Source organism: Platichthys flesus, chromosome 4 (assembly GCF_949316205.1).
Source record: "Platichthys flesus chromosome 4, fPlaFle2.1, whole genome shotgun sequence".
NCBI classification, from domain to species: domain Eukaryota; kingdom Metazoa; phylum Chordata; class Actinopteri; order Pleuronectiformes; family Pleuronectidae; genus Platichthys; species Platichthys flesus.
In genome coordinates this window covers 1,256,277-1,271,738 of record NC_084948.1, presented here as the reverse complement: position 1 = coordinate 1,271,738, position 15,462 = coordinate 1,256,277, and the positions used below count along the sequence as shown (strand labels likewise).

The 15,462-nt window shown below is 40.0% G+C and overlaps 1 long non-coding RNA gene across 1 annotated transcript; it reads right to left on the bottom strand.

Annotated features, from left to right (window-relative positions):
* Nucleotides 1-11,068: 11,068 nt before the first annotated feature.
* On the bottom strand, nt 11,069-13,118 carry LOC133952118 (uncharacterized). The gene is made up of 3 exons (XR_009920516.1): nt 12,894-13,118; nt 12,211-12,264; nt 11,069-11,949 (listed from the first exon to the last, which is right to left on the bottom strand). It is a non-coding gene; the product is annotated as an uncharacterized LOC133952118 (long non-coding RNA).
* Between the last annotated feature and the right edge of the window lie 2,344 nt (nt 13,119-15,462).

Below are 15,462 nucleotides of genomic sequence, written 5' to 3'. Positions count from 1 at the left end.
TCTGTCAAAGCAGAGGGGACTGAGACCAGGACTTTCGTAAGGAAGATGTATGGCTCTGTACAGGGGAGATACAGAGAACACATCATGTCTCATAACTTCTCTGAACAGTTACTTGTTAAACCACTTCTACCAAAGGACATCTCTCAATCTCGGGAGGGTTGGGCAAAGAGAGACAGAGCAAAGCCCAAGACTGCCAGCTCAAAATTTTACACTGCTCCAAACACTGTTCCAGTTCCAAAGAGAGCAAAGTCAACTGTGAACACTGAAAGAGATCTCCAGAAGTGCACAGATAAGAAGAACAGCAGCAATGACCTCACCAGTACAGGTTCCGAGCCTGCAACAGAGGTACTATTTTGCTGATTAGTTAGATAAAATGTATGGTCTAAACTGATTTACATCAAGTCAATGTAATTTGGAGAGCCTGAAGCAACTGAGCACTTTCTAGAGCTATAAATACATTGTTATGGAAACAATAACAAAAATTAAACAAAATTGAAGCAGCAGTATTCACGCCTTAGGTATGTTCACCCCAGGACCCAGTTCAGCTTGGGTTCATCTTCCATTAAATATATAACAAATCCTTACCAAAACACAACAATCCAAATTTAATAATGGGAGCAATATTTTTGAATACAAAATGAAGTGGGCTAGTTCAATGGTAGATTTCTGTATGAGTACAGTAGCATGTGCAGAGTATTGACAATGTTTTAATGGAATGAGTTTGCAAATGTTGTATAAAGTGATAACAATATTATTGTCCATATTCTTGCAGGTTGATGCCTTTTGGACATGCAAACCAACTGAAGTTGTTGTGGCTGTTTTAAGACATGCTGAACAGAAGCTGAATTTCACCCTGCGGCACATAGAGTTCCAGAGTTTGAGGCTGGATGAACTTATCATAGGCGACGCAAGTTTTTCATTAAAATTGTTTATCTAAAATGAATCCACCTTTTGATGCCATGAGTTGTGCATAAAATGATGTTTAAATAGAATAGTCATTTCAGAATGTCTGGAGGTGGTGTGTGTTAGGATTGTGAATGTGTGTTTTAGACTGTTGTTCTCCCTTCCTGCCTAAAGGTTGTGCTGTTCACTGTTTCTTGTGTTTTCTCTTCAGACAAACCATTCTTAGCAAAAGTCCTGGACAAATGATTAATTCTCAAACATGTTGACAGCAATGTAATTAAACATTACCCTCTCCATTACCTGGTCATTTTGTATGATTAATTTCCTCTACAATTTATCCAAAATGTAATGGAATGTTACATTAGAGCCATCCTTAACTCTGAGGATACTCCTGGCCGATTTTACCACATGAATCACTACACCACGGGTGTAATTTTACACTGCACAAAAGAGCAGATGGCCAGGCAAGGGCTAAAAAAGGTGAGTACAACTGTAACAATTTTTTTTTTAATTTATTATTATTTTAGTATTGTAGTCAGAACACACCTTTTAGTGTTATTATAATCCTTGATGTGACACTTTAAAATGTTTTTTGGTCCTGTGGAAAAAAATACATAAGTTATACTGTGAAATATTGGTTTTTATTCGGTATATTATAGAAGAAATTCAGTTCTAAAATTTGACACATTTTGTCAGGTCACATTTGGTGACTGATGGAGCCATTGGATTTGTAAATATAAGAAATGTGCACTGGACATTTGTGGTGAGTATACAGCTACTCATCTAGTAGTTGATCTCCAATTTGTTGTGATTACGATCGTCTAAATTTGAAGTTGATCTGATGAAAGCTGTACGACAAGTACATCAAAGAAAAAATATGGAATATGACCAAAATGGCCACTAAAGTCAAACTGGCGGGCTTCCTGTTGCGTTATTCATAATGCACTGATGGACTTTTTTGTGCATCTAGTCATGATACACAATAGTCTATGTTTTTTTTGAGGATCGGTGAATGCTAAATGAGGGGCTTTTCCGTAGGTGGCGCTCTTGAGCCATTTTGCCACGCCCTTTTCAAAATACTCCAGAATACGTAAATTTATGCCGCCTTCGAATTTGCTGCAAACTCCTACAACTTTTTGAGCACATTAAAGCCCTCAAAACAGGTTGATCTGAGGAGGTCTGTTTTAGACAGAGTAAAAAGGTGCTGTTTTAAAATATCCTTGGGGTATTTTTACCAAAATATTTTACAGACATTTCAATAAGACCCCAAGGAACCATATCAACTGTGGTGAAATGGAAATAATATGTCCCCTTTAAAGCGAATATGTCCCCTTTAAAGCGTTTTCGTGTGTCATGGCGAGCTGATTTGACGCCCCGCCACAGTCAGACGGTGTGTCGAAAAGTTGTTTCTTTGGTAACTTTAGATCTCCATCTTGTTGTGATGCCACCCGTCTAAATTTTAAATTGATGTGATGAAAGCTCTCCGACAAATAAATCAAAGTGCACTATGTACAAAAACAAGACATTTCCTGATGCCACCAGGGGGCGCTTTCCTTTTAAGTCATGATTTCTAGGTAGATGTCTTCCGGTCGCGACTCTTGTCTTATATGTGTAGTTTGGAGTCGATTGGACAAAATATGTCTAAGTTACAGAAGCTCGCTTATATTGGCGTTTAGTCGAACTTTGAGACCTCACCACGGTCACACGGTATGATGAAAAGTTTAAATATTGATAACTTTAGATCTTCATCTTGTTTTGCAGTCTCATCTAATTTTTAAGTTGATCTGATGAAAGCTGTCTGAGTAGTATATAAAAACATAACACCTACCAAAAACAAGACATTTCCTGTTGCCACCAGGGGGCGCTGTGATTGTAAGTCACAATTTCTGCACCGATGTCTTCTGGTGGCGACTCTTGTCGTATGTGTCTAGTTTGGACTCAATTGGACAAAATATGTCTGAAATATGGAAGCTTGTGTTTTGATGGCGTTTCATCAAACTTTAACGCCACACCACGGTCAGACGGTTTTGCTAAAACGTAATCCTTCAATAACTTTAGATCTCCAATTTGTTGTGATGACGATCGTCTAAATTTGAAGTTGATCTGATGAAAGCTGTACGACAAGTACATCAAAAAAAAAATATGGAATATGACCAAAATGGCCACTAAAGTCAAACTGGCGGGCTTCCTGTTGCGTTATTCATAATGCACTGATGGACTTTTTTGTGCATCTAGTCATGATACACAATAGTCTTTGTTTTTTTTGAGGATCGGTGAATGCTAAATGAGGGGCTTTTCTGTAGGTGGCGCTCTTGAGCCATTTTGCCACGCCCTTTTCAAAATACTCCAGAATACGTAAATTTATGCCGCCTTCGAATTTACTGCAAAGTCCTACAACTTTTTGAGCACATTAAAGCCCTCAAAAAGCCAATGAGTTTAAACAGAGAAAAATAATAATAACTAGGGCTACGTTGTAGCACTAACGGGCCCGAGCACAGGCAATTTCAAGTCTGTTGCGGTCGGGGAAGAGAGAACGTTCGATGACCAAGCGCTCGTCTCCACATTGCCTGCGTTTGCCCTGTGCGGCAAGGAAGATCGCTCCACTTCTTCTGGCCAGCCGCTGGTGCTGAACTAGAGGTAAGTAACCTTGAAACTATCCAACATAACCTATTGCTTTATCTATCATCATATGCTTACATGCCTCAAGTTTTTTGTAATATGTAATTGTTATAAAAGTTACCGTTTATTTATCACGTCTAATGAACAGATTGAAGCAAGATAACTCGACAGTCTTGTTTTGGTTGTGACATTATTTTTTTTAATGAGTTACTATCAATACGCTACACGTGTACGTTTCATGTGATAGTAACTGTTTCACCAATATTCTGATACAGGATGGTATATCCGCCATTACTATTTTCACATCGTTTATTTAGTCTGTCATGGAGTTGTAGAGTGAATTAGACAGTAGTGATAACATTATAATGTCCACACATCAGTGTTGTAAACACTTCTCCAATTAATTATATAATTATGTTTTCACACTGAGGGAAGTGGAGAGACTTGATGTGGACTATTATCAACAGCTCTGTGGGAGATCATCACCTTGAATATTACAGATGAGGTAGAAAGACATTTTATCTATGTGTACAATGTTGTATTTCTTTGTCACGTTTTATCAAAAGCGATTTAAAGTATGTGCATTTAACCATTAGGATACAAACCCAGACCCTAGTACATCGGTTCTAGCTGAAATAAGTAGTGCTTCATAAACAACACAAAACATTCATAACAGTACGCTTCTGCTCCTCATTAATGCAGCTCCTGATGTCCCCAGCAGCAACATGGTGGAGATCTGCAGCTTCATGCTGGTCAACTGGAAGACAACTGATTAAGATTAAAAGATTAAGATTAAAATCCATGTATTCATCCAAAACACATGCACAGACATGCAAAGGCACACTCATGCAGGTAGGGACATTTAATCGCTGCTTTTTACCCATCTGGTGCAGGACACACAGAGCAGTGAGCGACCATGTACGGCGCTCGGGGGAGCAGATGTTGGGGGAGTGAGGTGCCTTGCTCATGGGCACTAGAGAGGGTAGGGAGACTCTTGGATTTTTGGACAGATCAATCCAGGTTCGACTTTTGTTGTCTCTCCATGGAGTCGAACCAAAGACGAACCAGAGACCTTCTCTGCCCATAGTCCAAGTTTCTGCCACTCGACCACCGCCTCTCCTCATGCATCATCAAACTAGTAATCTACACATCACTCCATGCGTTGCTCCCTTAACTACAGATGGCCTGCGAATGTCATGGAGTTTTACAGTGAATTAGACAGTTTAGGTATGATTTTAATCTCCACACATCAGTGTTGTAAACAGTTCTCAAATTAATTATAGAATTATGTTTTCACACTGAGAGAAGTGGAAAGACTTGATTTGGACTGTTATCAATAGGTCTGTGGGAGATTATCACCTTGAATAGTACTGATGAGGTAGAAAGACATTTTATGTATTTGTACAATGTTGTATTTCTTTCAGCACTTTTATCAGAAGGGACTTAAAATATGTACATTTCACCATGAGGATATAAACCAAGACCACAGTACAACAGTTCTATCTGAAATCTGTTGTGCTTTATACACAACACAAAACATTCTTTAACAGTGCGTTTTTTCTCTTCATAGATGAAGAACTGCAGCACCTGATGTCCTCAGCAGCAACATGGTGGAGATCTGATTTGATACACTTTAGATAAGAACCCAGTGTTTTATATTTCTGCTTTGCCATAAGAGACAGAACATGGTCATCACAGCTGTGTCCTTCAGGCTCGTCTGTCCCTAATAAAATGATAGGAAACATGAAAGTGATCGTCATTATTGTAGAGGAAGAGTTACATATGAACAAAGTGTGTAATCTTATTTTCTGTGGATATTCAACTGTGTATTTGAATATGCTTTTGGATTAAAACGTGCACTACCATGACAATGAATGTTTTTAATGGAGCTATTTCACATTAAAAGTATTGCATTATAATTTAATACATTATGTATTATGTGCAATACTTTGATTGTTTTTAAGTAATGAAATCAGGTCTGTACCTGGAGTCAGTGTTCAGTCTGGTTGGATTCAAGTTGTGTGTCAAGTTGGACCTTCTAGAGGAACATGAAACCAATACACAGATATGTAAAGTCATACATGGGCCAGGTTAAGTAATTAACAGACTTTTAAATGGTAAAAATAAAATATTAGTTCAAAGTTAATCAGAGCATAATCATTTCAGATTAGGAAATAGGTAGTGCATATAAACCCACAACTCTGTATGACACTGTCTGTTCTAGTAAAGTTACAAGGCTATGACTTACTCATATTTAACAAAAGAATTCAGTGAAGTCTGTCTGAGATTAACGATTTAAATACTGAAGGTGGGAGACACGGTTATTTTTCACTGTAACACGTGACAGGACATCAACACCGTGACTCTGAATAAAGAGCCTTAAAAGACGTAGTGCTCCTTTGAACAGCTGCTCTTACAATGTGTAGCAAGTGCTAAATCTCCATTAGTATAATAGTAACAAAAATCACCCTTTACATAATTGAACATATATTTTCCATGTGAACCCCTTTAACACAGTTCAATTCAGGAGCAAAATATAATTTATACAGTATTTATTAGAGCTAGTATTAGTAAACAGATCAAACAAATGCAGTACAACACATCACACATCCACAGTGTCTCTTTTGCTTATCATCACAGTCAGTCAGAAGTGTCCGTTTAACTTACGTAGCAGTTGAGAGATGCTTCGTTGGAGCTAGCAGGAGCCAGCTCATAGCCAGTGCTGCTGTTGAGAGCGGCAGAGTTCACACAGGAAAAGACACGACGGACGGGGGAAAAAAGCTTTGAGTGCGTCCCACACTCTAACCTGCTGAGCTAACAACGTCCACAGTGACTCCGCCGCCGTCCTCTCATCCAGACTCGCCAACCGTTCTCCGGTTCTTCGTGATACACAGCTCCGCAGCTTGTGACGACGTAACTTTTCAGAGTCTCATGAGGCGTTCACTTGCAGCTGTGTTAAATGCAGCTTCGTTTGTCATGGCGAGTTGAAGAAGTCTGCTGCAAAGCTATGAATAATCCGCATGATGAAAACTCACAGCAATGTTATGCCTACATTATCAATATATTGAGACCCATGTGACACAGTTTGACATGGTTTAGCAAAGTGAATGAGGAGAAATACATCCAAGTGTGAGACGTAACAAACCGAAAGCGGTCTCATGCTGCGTTCAGGGTAACTCTGTTAAAATGGGTTTCATTGGTCATGGTGAGCTGATGAACTTTGATGCCACGCCATTAACAATCTGCATGATGAAAAGTCACAATAATGTTATGCCTACATTATCAATATCTTGAGACCAATTTGACACAGTTTGACATGGTTTAGTAAAGTGGCTGGAGGGAAATACATCAAAGAGTAAGATGACCAAAACAAGACATTTCCTGATGCCACCAGGGGGCGCTTTCCTTTTAAGTCATGATTTCTAGGTAGATGTCTTCCGGTCGCGACTCTTGTCTTATATGTGTAGTTTGGAGTCGATTGGACAAAATATGTCTAAGTTACAGAAGCTCGCTTATATTGGCGTTTAGTCGAACTTTGAGACCTCACCACGGTCACACGGTATGATGAAAAGTTTAAATATTGATAACTTTAGATCTTCATCTTGTTTTGTAGAGTCTCATCTAATTTTTAAGTTGATCTGATGAAAGCTGTCTGAGTAGTACATAAAAACATAACACGTACCAAAAACAAGACATTTCCTGTTGCCACCAGGGGGCGCTGTGATTGTAAGTCACAATTTCTGCACCGATGTCTTCTGGCGGCGACTCTTGTCGTATGTGTCTAGTTTGGACTCAATTGGATAAAATATGTCTGAAATATGGAAGCGTGTGTTTTGATGGCGTTTCATCAAACTTTAACGCCACACCACGGTCAGACGGTTTTGCTAAAACGTAATCCTTCAATAACTTTAGATCTCCAATTTGTTGTGATGACGATCGTCTAAATTTGAAGTTGATCTGATGAAAGCTGTACGACAAGTACATCAAAGAAAAAATATGGAATATGACCAAAATGGACACTAAAGTCAAACTGGCGGGCTTCCTGTTGCGTTATTCATAATGCACTGATGGACTTTTTTGTGCATCTAGTCATGATACACAATAATCTTTGTTTTTTTTGAGGATCGGTGAATGCTAAATGAGGGGCTTTTCCGTAGGTGGCGCTCTTGAGCCATTTTGCCACGCCCTTTTCAAAATACTTCAGAAAACGTAAACTTGCGCACATTTGTAATTTACTGTACACTTTAGAAACTTTTTGAGCACGTTAAAGCCCTCAAAAAGCCAATTCACTGAGCGAAGAAAAATAATAATAATAATAATCTTTTCAATTTCAATAGGTCCTCTCACCGATTTCGGTGCTCGGGCCCTAATAATAATAATAATCATTTCAATTTCAATAGGGCCTCCCACCGATTTCGGTGCTCGGGCCCTAACTAGGGCTACGTTGTAGCACTTGCGGGCCCGAGCACCCGCACGTTGAAGCCTGTTGCGGTCGGTGGAGAGAGCGATCGATGACCAAGCGCACATCATCGATCGAGCATGCACTTCTCCACGTTGCATGCGTTTTGCGCTCTGCGGCAGTAGGTTTGCCAGTAGTTGGCGCCATCACTGTTATTACGCACAGACATATATATCTGTTCATGTAGGCGCTCTGATGTAGCGTGAGCAATTTTGTGTCAATTGGACAATGTTAACACAACTTAATTTTCACACTGATCAGTAGGTGGCGCTATGACCATGAACTAATATTTATATGTGGAGCTGTTCAGATCAGTATTGTGATCATAGGTCAGTAGTTTGGAGCCGGTTGGATAATGCAGAGTGGATTAACAAAGTACTTCCTGTTTCCTGGCGAATCAGTAGGTGGCGCTATGACACTGAGGAAATATTGACACATAGAGCTGTTCAGGCTTGGACTCTGACCATGTGACAGAAGTTTTGTAATGATAGGACAATGCACAGTGGAGTTATGATAACATCGTGTCCTTTGGCGAAGGAAAATCCTTCGCCGCACATCAATGTTTACACGGTTTGAGGAAACGTCACAATTCTGACCATGATCTAATGACTTGACTGATCTGATTTGAGCTGTATATTGTAAATCAGCCAGGAGCAGTTCATCAAAGTATAAAACATGTCACTTCCTGTAGCCACCAGGGGGCGCTGTAATTTCAAGTCATAATTTCTGTGTAGATGTCATCAGGATGGCACCCTTGTCTTACATGTCTAGTTTGGACTCGATTGGACAATGTATGTCCGAGATACAGAACCTCGTGTTTTGATGGCGTTTAATCAAACTCAAGACGCCACGCCACGGTCACACGGTGTGACGAAAGGTCAATCTCTTAATCACTTTTTATCTCCATCTTGTTGTGATGGCACTGATCTTAATTTGAAGTTAATCTGATGAAAGCCCTGGGACAAGTGCATCAAGTAAAAATGTGGAATATGGAAAAAAAATGGCCACTTAATCCAAAATGGCGGCCTCCCTGTTTGGTCAAGCATACCTATCCAAGATATTTTTTTGTTTGTTATGAAACGACACATGTCCCGATAGATTTGTATAAATGTCGGCCATCGTAGTGCCGGGGTTGCCCTATAGGGGGCGCTGGTCAGTTTTTTTGCCACGCCCATTTCTTAAAACCATATGAATATCTTCAGGGGGGGGCTGTTGTTACACACATGTAGTTTGAGAGAGATAGAATCATGAACACTGAAGTTACAGCAATTTTGTGTTTCACGGCGAGTTGATGAACTTTAATGCAACGCCATTCATATGGCGTTTGACAAAAAGTCACGGTAATCTTATGTCTTCATTGTCAATGTCTTGGGACCCATTTGATACAGTTTGACATGGTTGAGGTCAGTGGATGAGGAGAAATTCATCCAAGTGTAAGACAAGCAAAAAACAAGACATTTCCTGTTGCCACCAGGGGGCGCTGCGGTTTTAAGTCATCATTTATGCATAGATGTCATCAGGCGGGGACTATTGTCTTACATGTCTAGTTTGGACTTGATTGGAACATGTATGTCCGAGATACAGATGCCCGTGTTTTGATGGCGTGTAACCAATTTTTAACGCCATGCCACGGTCACACGGTGTGATAAAAAAAAAATCCCTCAATCAATTTTTATCTCCATCTTGTTGTGATGACACTCATCTGAATTTGAAGTTGATCTGATGAAAGCCCTGGGACAAGTACGTAAAAGTAAAAATGTGGGATATTGCCAAAATGGCCACTAAAAGCAAAATGGCGGACTTCCTGTTGCGTTTTTCATAATGCTCCATGAGACTTTTTTTCATGACTGGTCACGATACACCTATATCCAGATTTTGATGAATATCCGTTATGTGGAAACCTAGGGGCTGGTTCCAGGGGGCGCTGTAGAGCCATTTTGCCACGCCCAATTCCAATTACTCCAGAATACTAAAATATCCGCAGACCTTGAATTTCCTGCAAAGTTTCATAACTTTTTGAGCATGTCTAGACCCTGAAAAAGCCCCCCAAAGGGAAATAATAATAATAATAATAATAATAACTAGGGCTACGTTGTAGCACTAACGGGCCCGAGCACAGGCAATTTCAAGTCTGTTGCGGTCGGGGAAGAGAGAACGTTCGATGACCAAGCGCTCGTCTCCACATTGCCTGCGTTTGCCCTGTGCGGCAAGGAAGATCGCTCCACTTCTTCTGGCCAGCCGCTGGTGCTGAACTAGAGGTAAGTAACCTTCAAACTATCCAACATAACCTATTGCTTTATCTATCATCATATGCTTACATGGCTCAAGTTCTTTGTAATATGTAATTGTTATAAAAGTTACCGTTTATTTATCACGTCTAATGAACAGATTGAAGCAAGATAACTCAACAGTCTTGTTTTGGTTGTGACATTATTTTTTTTAATGAGTTACTATCAATACGCTACACGTGTACGTTTCATGTGATAGTAACTGTTTCACCAATATTCTGATACAGGATGGTATATCCGCCATTACTATTTTCACATTGTTTATTTAGTCTGTCATGGAGTTGTAGAGTGAATTAGACAGTAGTGATAACATTATAATGTCCACACATCAGTGTTGTAAACACTTCTCCAATTAATTATATAATTATGTTTTCACACTGAGGGAAGTGGAGAGACTTGATGTGGACTGTTATCAACAGCTCTGTGGGAGATCATCACCTTGAATATTACAGATGAGGTAGAAAGACATTTTATGTATGTGTACAATGTTGTATTTCTTTGTCACGTTTTATCAAAAGCGATTTAAAGTATGTGCATTTAACCATTAGGATACAAACCCAGACCCTAGTACATCGGTTCTAGCTGAAATAAGTAGTGCTTCATAAACAACACAAAACATTCATAACAGTACGCTTCTGCTCCTCATTAATGCAGCTCCTGATGTCCCCAGCAGCAACATGGTGGAGATCTGCAGCTTCATGCTGGTCAACTGGAAGACAACTGATTAAGATTAAAAGATTAAGATTAAAATCCATGTATTCATCCCAAACACATGCACAGACATGCAAAGGCAAGGCACACTCATGCAGGTAGGGAAATTTAATCGCTGCTTTTTACCCATCTGGTGCAGGACACACAGAGCAGTGAGCGACCATGTACGGCGCTCGGGGGAGCAGATGTTGGGGGAGTGAGGTGCCTTGCTCATGGGCACTAGAGAGGGTAGGGAGACTCTTGGATTTTTGGACAGATCAATCCAGGTTCGACTTTTGTTGTCTCTCCATGGAGTCGAACCAAAGACGAACCAGAGACCTTCTCTGCCCATAGTCCAAGTTTCTGCCACTCGACCACCGCCTCTCCTCATGCATCATCAAACTAGTAATCTACACATCACTCCATGCGTTGCTCCCTTAACTACAGATGGCCTGCGAATGTCATGGAGTTTTACAGTGAATTAGACAGTTTAGGTATGATTTTAATCTCCACACATCAGTGTTGTAAACAGTTCTCAAATTAATTATAGAATTATGTTTTCACACTGAGAGAAGTGGAAAGACTTGATTTGGACTGTTATCAATAGGTCTGTGGGAGATTATCACCTTGAATAGTACTGATGAGGTAGAAAGACATTTTATGTATTTGTACAATGTTGTATTTCTTTCAGCACTTTTATCAGAAGGGACTTAAAATATGTACATTTCACCATGAGGATATAAACCAAGACCACAGTACAACAGTTCTATCTGAAATCTGTTGTGCTTTATACACAACACAAAACATTCTTTAACAGTGCGTTTTTTCTCTTCATAGATGAAGAACTGCAGCACCTGATGTCCTCAGCAGCAACATGGTGGAGATCTGATTTGATACACTTTAGATAAGAACCCAGTGTTTTATATTTCTGCTTTGCCATAAGAGACAGAACATGGTCATCACAGCTGTGTCCTTCAGGCTCGTCTGTCCCTAATAAAATGATAGGAAACATGAAAGTGATCGTCATTATTGTAGAGGAAGAGTTACATATGAACAAAGTGTGTAATCTTATTTTCTGTGGATATTCAACTGTGTATTTGAATATGCTTTTGGATTAAAACGTGCACTACCATGACAATGAATGTTTTTAATGGAGCTATTTCACATTAAAAGTATTGCATTATAATTTAATACATTATGTATTATGTGCAATACTTTGATTGTTTTTAAGTAATGAAATCAGGTCTGTACCTGGAGTCAGTGTTCAGTCTGGTTGGATTCAAGTTGTGTGTCAAGTTGGACCTTCTAGAGGAACATGAAACCAATACACAGATATGTAAAGTCATACATGGGCCAGGTTAAGTAATTAACAGACTTTTAAATGGTAAAAATAAAATATTAGTTCAAAGTTAATCAGAGCATAATCATTTCAGATTAGGAAATAGGTAGTGCATATAAGCCCACAACTCTGTATGACACTGTCTGTTCTAGTAAAGTTACAAGGCTATGACTTACTCATATTTAACAAAAGAATTCAGTGAAGTCTGTCTGAGATTAACGATTTAAATACTGAAGGTGGGAGACACGGTTATTTTTCACTGTAACACGTGACAGGACATCAACACCGTGACTCTGAATAAAGAGCCTTAAAAGACGTAGTGCTCCTTTGAACAGCTGCTCTTACAATGTGTAGCAAGTGCTAAATCTCCATTAGTATAATAGTAACAAAAATCACCCTTTACATAATTAAACATATATTTTCCATGTGAACCCCTTTAACACAGTTCAATTCAGGAGCAAAATATAATTTATACAGTATTTATTAGAGCTAGTATTAGTAAACAGATCAAACAAATGCAGTACAACACATCACACATCCACAGTGTCTCTTTTGCTTATCATCACAGTCAGTCAGAAGTGTCCGTTTAACTTACGTAGCAGTTGAGAGATGCTTCGTTGGAGCTAACAGGAGCTAGCTCATAGCCAGTGCTGCTGTTGAGAGCGGCAGAGTTCACACAGGAAAAGACACGACGGACGGGGGAAAAAAGCTTTGAGTGCGTCCCACACTCTAACCTGCTGAGCTAACAACGTCCACAGTGACTCCGCCGCCGTCCTCTCATCCAGACTCGCCAACCGTTCTCCGGTTCTTCGTGATACACAGCTCCGCAGCTTGTGACGACGTAACTTTTTCAGAGTCTCATGAGGCGTTCACTTGCAGCTGTGTTAAATGCAGCTTCGTTTGTCATGGCGAGTTGAAGAAGTCTGCTGCAAAGCTATGAATAATCCGCATGATGAAAACTCACAGCAATGTTATGCCTACATTATCAATATATTGAGACCCATGTGACACAGTTTGACATGGTTTAGCAAAGTGAATGAGGAGAAATACATCCAAGTGTGAGACGTAACAAACCGAAAGCGGTCTCATGCTGCGTTCAGGGTAACTCTGTTAAAATGTGTTTCATTGGTCATGGTGAGCTGATGAACTTTGATGCCACGCCATTAACAATCTGCATGATGAAAAGTCACAATAATGTTATGCCTACATTATCAATATCTTGAGACCAATTTGACACAGTTTGACATGGTTTAGTAAAGTGGCTGGAGGGAAATACATCAAAGAGTAAGATGACCAAAACAAGACATTTCCTGATGCCACCAGGGGGCGCTTTCCTTTTAAGTCATGATTTCTAGGTAGATGTCTTCCGGTCGCGACTCTTGTCTTATATGTGTAGTTTGGAGTCGATTGGACAAAATATGTCTAAGTTACAGAAGCTCGCTTATATTGGCGTTTAGTCGAACTTTGAGACCTCACCACGGTCACACGGTATGATGAAAAGTTTAAATTCTGATAACTTTAGATCTTCATCTTGTTTTGTAGAGTCTCATCTAATTTTTAAGTTGATCTGATGAAAGCTGTCTGAGTAGTACATAAAAACATAACACGTACCAAAATAAGACATTTCGCGTTACCACCAGGGGGCGCTGTGATTGTAAGTCACAATTTCTGCACCCATGTCTTCTGGTGGCGACTCTTGTCGAATGTGTCTAGTTTGGACTCAATTGGACAAAATATGTCTGAAATATGGAAGCTTGTGTTTTGATGGCGTTTCATCAAACTTTAACGCCACACCACGGTCAGACGGTTTTGCTAAAACGTAATCCTTCAATAACTTTAGATCTCCAATTTGTTGTGATGACGATCGTCTAAATTTGAAGTTGATCTGATGAAAGCTGTACGACAAGTACATCAAAGAAAAAATATGGAATATGACCAAAATGGCCACTAAAGTCAAACTGGCGGGCTTCCTGTTGCGTTATTCATAATGCACTGATGGACTTTTTTGTGCATCTAGTCATGATACACAATAATCTTTGTTTTTTTTGAGGATCGGTGAATGCTAAATGAGGGGCTTTTCCGTAGGTGGCGCTCTTGAGCCATTTTGCCACGCCCTTTTCAAAATACTCCAGAATACGTAATTTTACGCCGCCTTCGAATTTACTGCAAACTCCTACAACTTTTTGAGCACATTAAAGCCCTCAAAAAGCCAATTCATTTAAGCTAAGAAAAATAATAATAATAATAATAATAATCATTTCAATTTCAATAGGGCCTCCCACCGATTTCGGTGCTCGGGCCCTAACTAGGGCTACGTTGTAGCACTTGCGGGCCCGAGCACCCGCACGTTGAAGCCTGTTGCGGTCGGTGGAGAGAGCGATCGATGACCAAGCGCACATCATCGATCGAGCATGCACTTCTCCACGTTGCATGCGTTTTGCGCTCTGCGGCAGTAGGTTTGCCAGTAGGTGGCGCCATCACTATTATTACGCACAGACATATTTATCTGTTCATGTAGGCGCTCTGATGTAGCGTGAGCAATTTTGTGTCAATTGGACAATGTTTCCGCAACTTAATTTTCACACTGATCAATAGGTGGCGCTATGATCCTGAACTAATATTCATATATGGAGCTGTTCTATTCAGGATTGTGATCATAGGTCAGTAGTTTGGAGCCGGTTGGATAATGCAGAGTGGATTAACAAAGTACTTCCTGTTTCCTGGCGAATCAGTAGGTGGCGCTATGACACTGAGGAAATATTGACACATAGAGCTGTTCAGGCTTGGACTCTGACCATGTGACAGAAGTTTTGTAGTGATAGGACAATGCACAGTGGAGTTATGATAACATCGTGTCCTTTGGCGAAGGAAAATCCTTCGCCGCACATCAATGTTTACACGGTTTGAGGAAACGTCACAATTCTGACCATGATCTAATGACTTGACTGATCTGATTTGAGCTGTATATTGTAAATCACACAGGAGCAGTTCATCAAAGTATAAAACATGTCACTTCCTGTAGCCACCAGGGGGCGCTGTAATTTCAAGTCATAATTTCTGTGTAGATGTCATCAGGATGGCACCCTTGTCTTACATGTCTAGTTTGGACTCGATTGGACAATGTATGTCCGAGATACAGAACCTCGTGTTTTGATGGCGTTTAA